The 9,405-nt window shown below is 47.6% G+C and overlaps 1 protein-coding gene across 2 annotated transcripts in view; it reads left to right on the top strand.

Moving 5' to 3' along the window:
* Nucleotides 1–4,868: 4,868 nt before the first annotated feature.
* Nucleotides 4,869–9,405, top strand: part of MEF2A (myocyte enhancer factor 2A) — a 165,365-nt gene continuing 160,828 nt past the window's right edge. The window contains exons 1-2 of one of the 2 annotated variants that reach the window (XM_041753227.1): nt 4,869–5,009; nt 6,243–6,442. The gene's annotated coding sequence lies outside the window, so the exon portion shown is untranslated. The remainder of the gene's footprint in view (nt 5,010–6,242; nt 6,443–9,405) is intronic. The other variant, XM_041753226.1, reaches the window with a different exon arrangement.

Genomic DNA, 9,405 nt, shown 5'->3' with positions numbered 1-9,405 from the left:
CATTTCCCGAATGATTAGTGATGTTGAACATCCTTTCATGTATACTCATGCAAGATCGAGACTTCATGAAAAGTATTTATTGGGACACTTTGCCTGGTTCACACCATATTTAATAAATATTAACTTTGTTTAAGCATCAGGGACACAAGATTGAACATGCCATGGCCCCTGTCTTCTAGCAGTTCACAAATTAAAAACCCTTCGAGGTTTCCCTAGTTGAGATAAACTTACTTTTTTCTATTAACCCATTCTTTTTTACTGTTGTCCCTCTCATCCTTCTTCCACTCCATAAGCTATTTCTCTTTTTTTCCAGCCCATATACTTCAACTTCAAAATTCTGCTTAAATTTCTCCTCCTCTAGAAAGCCCTCCCTACATTGTTCAGTCTCATCTAATCGTATCTTTCTCCAACCCCACAAGAACAAGGACATTTTTGTCCTGTGGGCACCTCAATTTCAGCATGAACAGAATGGAACTCCTCCTCCTCCTTATGTTCACCCCTCTCAATCTCAACTTCCTCCAGCAGTGTTCCCCACTTAAATGATGTTGCCATTATGCACCTGGGAGCCCACACCAAAAAATCTGGGAGGCAAACAGAGACTCCCCTATCTTCCCTAACCCCACATTCAGTGAAAGCAAGGTCAGTTCTACCTTCCAGCTATCCCTTTGTTTTGCTCCTGCTCTCTCCTTAAGGTCAGGCAACTGTCTTCATGTAGGTCCTCTTTCTTCCTTACCTTAGTGACCATCTGCCTTGAGTGAGTCTCATGAAAAAGCAGATCCCAAAACAAGGATTTTGGTGTGGGTTGTTTATTTGGGAGGTGATTCTGGCAAGGTCTCTGAGGGAGTGGGGATGTGGGAGAGAGGAAACGAGGAGAGACAATGAAACATGGCTGAGTGGGTCACCACAGAGGACAACTGGGGGCCTGGTCCACTGTGACCTCCTTCAACCCCACCCTTGAGAGACTTTGGGGAACATGCTTCAAGAACTGTCTTCCTGAGGCATGAGGAAGCTGACCCCAGCCCTCTCATACGGCCGAAGCGTGCCCTCAATGGAGTCACACAGGAAGGTATCATCAGCATGTGTGGGATGGTCTGTGGAGCTCTCTGGAGTTGGGAAGTGTGTGTATGGGTGCTCTGACAGCAGTGGCTGACTGATCGTCCTGCCTCCAATCCTGCTCTCTCTCACCTACTCCCAACTATTGCCGTAAGTGATCCTTCTAAAATGTCAAATAGATTAAATTATTTCACCATTTGAAATTTGTATTTCCCAAATGGTCTAGCTGGATTTACTAAGGCTCTGCACTATCTCACCCTTCCAGCCTTATTTCCTACCATTCCCGAGCACTTAATCCAGACTCCAGGTGCACTATACTAGCTGTGGTTTCTCTCTTGGGCCACACTCAAGGGGCTCTGCAAAAAAAAAAAAAAAAAAAAAGCTTTAGGCCTTTTGCCTTAAGGCTGCTGCTGATAAATATTTAAGGAACCTTTATTTCATTGTCTGTTATGTGCCAGGCACTGTGCTAGACATTTTGGATCAACAAGGAATGAACCACAGTTCTTGTCTTCAAGGAACTCATTCTCCAAAGGGGGAGGAGATAGACATAAAGTACTTCAACTCAGCGTTATACTACAGAAATGCTCTTAGAGAAAATGATGCCCAAGAGGAGACTTGATGGGTATAAAGGGAGTTTACTGTGCACACAGGAAGAAACGGCCTGGCATGTGCAGAGAAACTTCTTAGATTTCTGAATGGGGATGGTGAGGTGTCTGGCAGGAAGAGACGAAGGCAATGCTGGCCAGGTGGTCAGGGATCCCTGCCTCCAAAGGAGTTTGGGCTTTATTCTTCAGATAAAAACACAATGAGGGGGCCCCTTCTTCATCCTTCTGGACACTTTGTAGTTTCACTGTGGGACTGCCTCCTCTAAGAAGCCCTCCAAATATAATTCTCTTCCCTTCTTAGATACTCATCATCTGTGCTCTTCTAGTGTCCTTGAAAGCCTCTCTTGGTGGTTAGCAGACTGGCTTGTGTTTCAAGGTGGCCTGCCAGCCCCTTTGAAGGAAGGGCTGTTCTTCCTCACTTCCATATCACAGTGCCTACCACAATGCTGAGTCCTTTAAGTTTAGACATACCTGGATACCTGAGTGTCTTAAGGGGGCCAGAAAGAGTTGGAGGAGTGACAGACACTGCTCCTCAGAAGTCCCCTCCAAGCCAATGACACATACAAGTGTTTTCTGCACATGGTCTATGCCACGCTGAGTGCTAGAAGTTGCTGGAGATACCGAACTTCAGATACATGCTTCTGAGACCTGAATAGAAGCTGCGATGATTTCCTAAAATTGGCTATTCTAATTAGAAACAATAGTGATTATGTTTTGCTAATGTATCTTACAATAGCTGTGGTCTGCAATTTTTTTTTTTTAATTTTTTATTTATTTATGATAGTCACAGAGAGAGAGAGAGGCAGAGACACAGGCGGAGGGAGAAGCAGGCTCCATGCACCGGGAGCCTGATGTGGGATTCGATCCCGGGTCTCCAGGATCGCGCCCTGGGCCAAAGGCAGGCGCCAAACCGCTGCGCCACCCAGGGATCCCATGCAATTTTTAAACTTTCTTCCATTTTCTTTTCCTACTTTCCTTCCTTTCTTACCATTCCCTGAAATTCTTAAACAAATCCTTTGACATGTAGGAGGTGGTGGGGAGAGAGGAATTCTCTTAGGTGATGCCATCATTTTTTTCATTTCTACTTTGGCTGGAGTCACAACCAAGTTCACTGTCTTATTTTCTGGAGTGACCAATAAATAGCATTTGGATGAGCTGGGAGTGAGCAGTCTGAGCTAGTCTTCTGTGTCCCAGGAGGGTCAGCTTCTGGAGGAGTGGGAGATGGGATGGAGCAATGAGAGGGTGAAAATCTCTTTTGAACAGTGTGTTCTCATTGCCCCTCTTCTCCTTCCAGGGTGAAGGGCGGGAGGGGTGGGGGTGGGTGGGGGATTGAGGGAGCTGTTGCTCACTGTCCCCTCCACGTCAGACCCTAGGCTTTGAAGGAAAAGTATCAAAGTCTTTTCCTGGAGCAGAGAAGTCAAATGCAGTTGCTTGTGCACTTCTGGCAGGTTAAAAAAAAAAATGCATTTCCACATGATTTGCTGATTTACACCAAATTTTAATCTGTTTTCAAAACTTGCCTATAGTCCTTGCTGTTGGCTCTTCTGAAAACTGATACCGCGGGGCTCTGAGGAGAGCTCCAGGTTTATTTCCCAGGGTCTGGTGTTTGTGTGCTGCTTTTGTGTTGGGTTCTCCCCAGTACCTTGCCCCGTCCTTGAGAGAGGAAGCCTGGGAGCCTGCAGCTTCCTTTGTAACTTCCCAGTTCCTCTGCCCAGCCTCTGTGCATCTGCTCACCCACCCGGATCACTATGTTTCAAAGTGCTGCAGTACCGAAGTTCTCATCTTCCAATGAAAATAACCATTTGGGTTTGTGTTCATTGCAGAGGCACCTCTGGGTGCACATGGGGCTGTAGAAACTCTTGTAGAGGTTAGCAGGCTTCAGAGTGCAAGGGCCGACGATGGCTCACCTCTCAATGACCTTTGTCGACAAAACCAATGACCCCGCAAAACAGAAGGGCGGTCCCTAGCACACGTCCCTTGCACTCCTCTCAGAAAAGTCGGTGTGCAGAGTGTGGTTGGGAGTGCTCAGTGCTCTCCCCTTAAACTGTGACCTCAAAGGGTCACTGTAGCGCTCAGCTTCCCTTTCCTCTTCTGTAAAATGGGAACAGAAACCGAATGAACCTACTTCACGGGGGTGTTGTCAGGAATACAGGAGCTATCATAGGCAAAGCGTTCGCCACATAGTTCGGCGCTCCCGGCACACTCCAGCCACGCCTGTTAGTAATTCGCTCTTGCGGATGAGGAGGTTGGGTCTCTCCCGGGACGTGGGGGCGCTTGGCTCGCCGGGCTGAAGGGGGCTGCCCACCCCGGGCCCGGGTCCCAGCAGCCGCATTGAGCCTGTTCAGCGAGGGTGACCGGCGGCCGCCCCGACGCGAGCACAGGTGCGGCCCTGACCACAATGAGGGCGTGGGCGCGTGCGTGGCGAGCAGAGGTCTGCGGGGGGCCGGTGTGTCCGGACGGCGGGGGCGGGGGCGGCGGGAGAGCGAGGCTGGCCGCGGCCCCGGGAGCTCGGCGGGAGGTGTCTGGGCCGGCCCGAACGACCGCGCCTGGCACCGCGCTCCGGGCGTCTGTGGAACTCGCGCCCCGGCGCCCCGGCCCCGCCCCCGGGGGCTCCGCCCCTCCGGGTCCCCGGTTGGCTGGGGCCGGCGGCCTCGCGCGGCGATTGGCCACGCGCCGCGTCACTAAAGCGGCTCGCGGCCCCGGCCCCGGCCCCCGCGGGCTGGTCCGGGAGGCAGCGGGGGAGGGCGGGGGCTGCGGGGCGCGACGCCGGCGGGCCGCCCCGCCCTGGGAGGCGCCGGGGCCCTCATCAAGTGACCAGTATCCCTTCCAGGAGAACACGGTCCTTCAGAGGGAAGCGAGCTCCAGCCTGCAGCCCCGGCGCCAAACCGCCGTCATCTCCTTCCTGTGCCGGGTGATCCGTCTCCTCACCCACCCGGAAAAACATAGTCCGCCCCTCGCGTCCTTGCGGAGCAGGGCTCGCGTCCACTGTGACTCTTTGCCCGCACCCTCGTCTTTCCCATCCCAAGTGCTCTAGGACCCACCGAGAGGATAAGTCAGCTCTCGAAGAGAAGCCTCGAGGGGGAAAACAGAGAGGGAGCCGAGGGGAAGGGAGGGAGAGGCGAGGCTGGCGGAGGGACACCGAGGCCCGCGGCCTAGTGCGCATGCGCGGCGGCAGGAACGAGTTCCGGTCTGGCCGGGGCCTGTCTCCTAAAAATAGCCCCGGTGTGGGGATCCGTGCGCGGATGTCCCGGCGAGTCCCGGGCTGAAGGAGGCGGCTCCGGGCGGCGCTGAGCGCTGGTGGCTGGCCCGGGCTGCGGCGTGTGCGCGCTCGCCAGCTGCGCCGGACACACGGTGAGGGCCTCGTCGGCGGGGCTCCGTCCGCGGGGTCGGCGGTGTCAGAGGGGGCGGTGTCTCGGCGAGGGGCCGGGTAGGGGCTGGGGGGCGCTGGGGCGGGGGGGGCGGCGCAGCCGAGGAGGGGCGCCCGCGGGGCTCGGGGGACGGCGGGGCAGGGCGGCGTCCGGCTGGCCGGGGTGGGGGTCCCGGGCGCGCGGCGGCGGCGGCGGGGGGGGGGGTGGTGGGCGCGGAGGGGCGAGGCGCCCGCGGAGGTGGGGGCGGGGTGCCTGGAGGGCGGGCCCGGGGTCCGACCGGGGTCGCGGGCCGGCGGAGGGGGGCTCGGCGGCGCGGGCTCGGCGCGAGGAGCCTTCCCGTGCGCGCACCGCCTTCGGGGCTGGGGGGCGGTGGTGGACGACGCCTCCTTGAAAGTTGAGGGAGTTCCCTGGGGGCCCGGAGCCCCTCTCGGGCGGAACGCCCGAAGGCCCTGTCCTCCGTCCTGCTCTCCGCGCCCGGGTCCCCCCAAAGGGATCGGCTCCTCGTGCCGGGGGCGCTCTCCTCTGCGCTGTGGCTGGACTTGAAGAAGTTCCCCCACTTCTGCTTTGGGAGAAGGTTGGTCGAAGCGGGCGGAACATTTAGGTCCGAACTCTTGGCGCGTGTGTGGAAATGTCAGTGGCCGGGTGGGTATCTGGGGCAGGCAGGGAGGCGGCCCGGGCTGGGGCACCTGCGGGACGCGGACGGCCTCCGGTGCAGGGCGCCGTCGCGGGCAAGGAGGGCCTGCGGAGGGAACAGCTGGCAGCCCTCACGTCCCAGTGAGCCCAGCTCGCGGGGAAGGTTTTACGTGCTACAAACTTTGCCTTTTAGCTCTATATTCTCTGTCTTGGAGCGGTGAGGATTAAATTCGTAGATGACATAGTGCAAACAAGTTTGGAAGCGGTGAGCATCTCTGAATTAGGAAAACAGCCTCCCCCCCGCGCCCCCACCCCCGTGAAAGTATAACTGTAAAAATGTTCTTCAGACCTGAAGTGTGATTCCTGGCATACGAAGAGAGTCCCCTGTCATGGTCCAGTAGGGAAACGGTGGGTAGATTAAAGAAGTGCAGCATAGGGTTGACCTGCATTTTAGTTTACAAGATTGGTATTGCAATTCGCTATTAGGAAGGCCGGCTGTGTGCGATGTATTACTCATGGTATAAGTATTTTAAAACAGATGTCTAAAATTTTTCACGTTTTTTTGTTTTTTGTTTTTGTTTAGCGCAACATGTTCCCCCTATGTCTCCTATCATCTATTACTATGTGAAGAGAAGGTTCTCCAAAGCCGTAATTAGGTGTACATTACACAAGAGTACTTTCCCTTTAAGAATCCAGCTGTGTTGTTTTGGCAACTGCCAAGTACTCCAGTTGTCAGTTTTAAAATCTGTTACCTTGGCAGCACTTGAACAGTCTGTGCAAAAGGTAAACAAAATCGCTTAAAAATTTTTTTTTTTAAAAACAAAAATGGCACTTATTTTAATATGAATTTACAAGGTGAGGATGAAATAGCTGTGTTGGGCTAATACGGCTTTTGTATGTACGTTTTTGTTTGGGGTTCTTTTTTTTTTTTTTCTGGTATATGTTTGGTATATGTTCAGTCTTTACTCTTATTTTTCCTGTGAATGGCAACTTCTCTTTTAGGGGAAAAAAAGTCAAAAGTGTTTTCATTAAAGTGGATGCCAGTTTTAGTTAGACTTCTTAACAAACATAAGGAACACATGTATCCTACAAAATATTAAATTAGTTCTGTATGATGATGCACTCACTAATTGATTCTAGAATTACTTTTCTTAGCATTGTAAACGGTTGTGATAATGGTGTTATAATAAAACACTGTGAAGAGCTAAAGGTAGTGGTTTACTTTGCAGACCCAGTCTTTAACAATTCTGTTGGAAGAGTGCTTCCAATAGAAACTTATTTGTTAAAGCAGTCAGTGATGGTGAAGTAATAATGACTTTTCTAAACATAATTATTTGCTATTTCATTTAATTCACAGTATTGTTATATATACAGCCGTGGTTTTATTCATATTGGAACAAACGTGATAAAATTATATTTAACTCCTCAAATTACTTCCCAGCAAAAGTTTATAATGTTGAGGGAATGAGAGGTGGAGGGTGTTCAGTGGAAGGAAAATAGCTCATTGGGCCACAGAAATAATAATTTTAATGTCACTGTGTTGAATTATAGTTTGAGAATAATCTCCTTCCAAATTCTTAGAGTTTCAATGTTTCTTTAATGGGTATGTGTGTCGAAGATTGTTTTTTGTAAATGCAACCGGAATTAATCTTTGAAGGACATATTGTGTTGTTTTGAATGGTGATGTTTTATTTTTCAAAGCAGTTGCATTATAGCTTTGTATTTTCCATTTAGAATACAATATAGATTAATATTAGTTTTATTACTATTTAAGCAATAGCAATGTCACTCATTAATTGGTTACCAAGAGAGAAATACCAGTGTATTCTGAGGGTGGTTAAATAATTATGGAAGTGTTTTTTTTTATTAGAACATGATTTTGAAGTTTGAAATATTTCAGTTAAATCTTTCAATAGAGTTGTGCTCTGATTTAGGAAAAGGAAACTATAAACAAACTTGTTTTTGGGAAGTAGCATGCTTGTCAGTCAGGTTTTGAAAAGCCACCTTTTCTTCCCCCCCTCCCTTTGCCGCTTATATGTCTGGCAAGAGAAATTTAGTCTAATATACAATGAATGATGGTCTTGAATTTTCTGTGGGCGTTTCCACTTTCATATATTTTGTGTTTTAATCAGACCATACTCTTTTTTTTTTTTTTTTGAAGAAGTGTTCGTGGTATATAGGGATGCTACAGAATATTGCTGAAGTTTTTTTTTTGTTATTTTTGTTTGTTTGTTTTTTTGTGATAGAGCAGTGAAAATATTGCTTTGTGGCTTGAGAATGATCAGTATTGCTTTTTTCTAGATTAGAAAGAAAACCTGTGAACATTCTTAGTAAATTGAGAAGTGAGTGCCTTCTAATGTTTAAGTAATAAGAGAAGTATAAATTTGGAAAATCACATCAATCTTCTAGTTAGATAGCCTCCTGCAAAAGAGCACTTTGACACGTCCTGCTGTGTTTGCAAGACTTTGTCATCACATCTTGGTTCAGATCCCAGTTCTGCCACTTATGAAGCTATGAGACATCATCTATAAAATGGGAAGGAATTATACTACCTGCCCCATGGAATTGTTAGCATTAAATGAAATAATGGGTGTGATAGTTCCTAGCACACTCCTGAGGCTTAAATGTACAAAAATGCATATTGCCTGATCTCCCTTCATCCCTTCCTCCATATATCCGTTTCTCTATACATTCCCTTATTTTCTATGAAGACTACGTAAGTACTCTGCCCAGTACCTGAATGTTTAGTGTCATGACCAAAAGGACTTCATATAATGTATAAATATAGGTGAATGCTCATATATTTTGGGGATGTAAAAATCCCAGCATTTTAAATTCATTTCAGATTATACATGAAATGTTTATTTGGCTGTTCTGCATGAGGGTTTTTTTTTTTTCTGCAATCATTGATTGTAACCTCCAACAGTCTTTCCAGACGTTAAAAAAAATTAGAGTTAAAAAAAAAAAATTAGAGTTAAATGTAAGTATTTTCCCTACTCTTTAATGAAATATGTCTTTTAGTAATTATCTAAATTACTAAAGGAAGTTGTATTCATACAGTATTCGAAATTTGAAATTAGAAAAATATTTTTATTGCCTATCTGGAATAGGTATATTTTAAAAATAGCTTTTCTTTAGTGGGTAATCTTTAAGTTTTTATATGTCATTTTACTGCTGTATGGAACTAAATGTTTTTGTCTGTATGCTTTATCTGTGTAATCTATAATCAATGGACCCTGTGTCTAGTTTATTATAATAAGGAGTATAAGCCCATTTATTAGTCTCATGCATAGCATATGTGTTGGCACATGTTTAATAAATAATGTATTTTTATACAGATGTTTGTTATTTACTGGTTTTAATTATGCTTACTGACAATTGATATTTACTGAACTTAATATATGAAATTGTCTTGGTAATCAATGAAATCACAAGTTTATGAGTTAAAAAAAATTAGCTTTGTGAGGTGGATAGAATACCAAATATTGGAACATTGGTGTATGACAGCAGATAATAACTGATAATGCTGAAAGCCAGAGGAATTGTTAACATGGGTGAAAACCCAGATACTAGTTGATCAGACTTCTAATAAATATCAGTGAAGGCACATCATTTTTTTTTTTAAGATTTTTATTTATTCATAAGAGACACACAGAGGCAGAGCCCTAGGTAGAGGGAGAAGCAGGCTCCGTGGGATCAGGACCTGAACCAAAGGCAGACTCTGAACCACTGAACTACCCAGGCAC

This window comes from Vulpes lagopus, chromosome 4, assembly GCF_018345385.1.
Source record: "Vulpes lagopus strain Blue_001 chromosome 4, ASM1834538v1, whole genome shotgun sequence".
Classification (NCBI taxonomy): domain Eukaryota; kingdom Metazoa; phylum Chordata; class Mammalia; order Carnivora; family Canidae; genus Vulpes; species Vulpes lagopus.
This window is presented reverse-complemented; position numbering and strand designations above follow the sequence as displayed.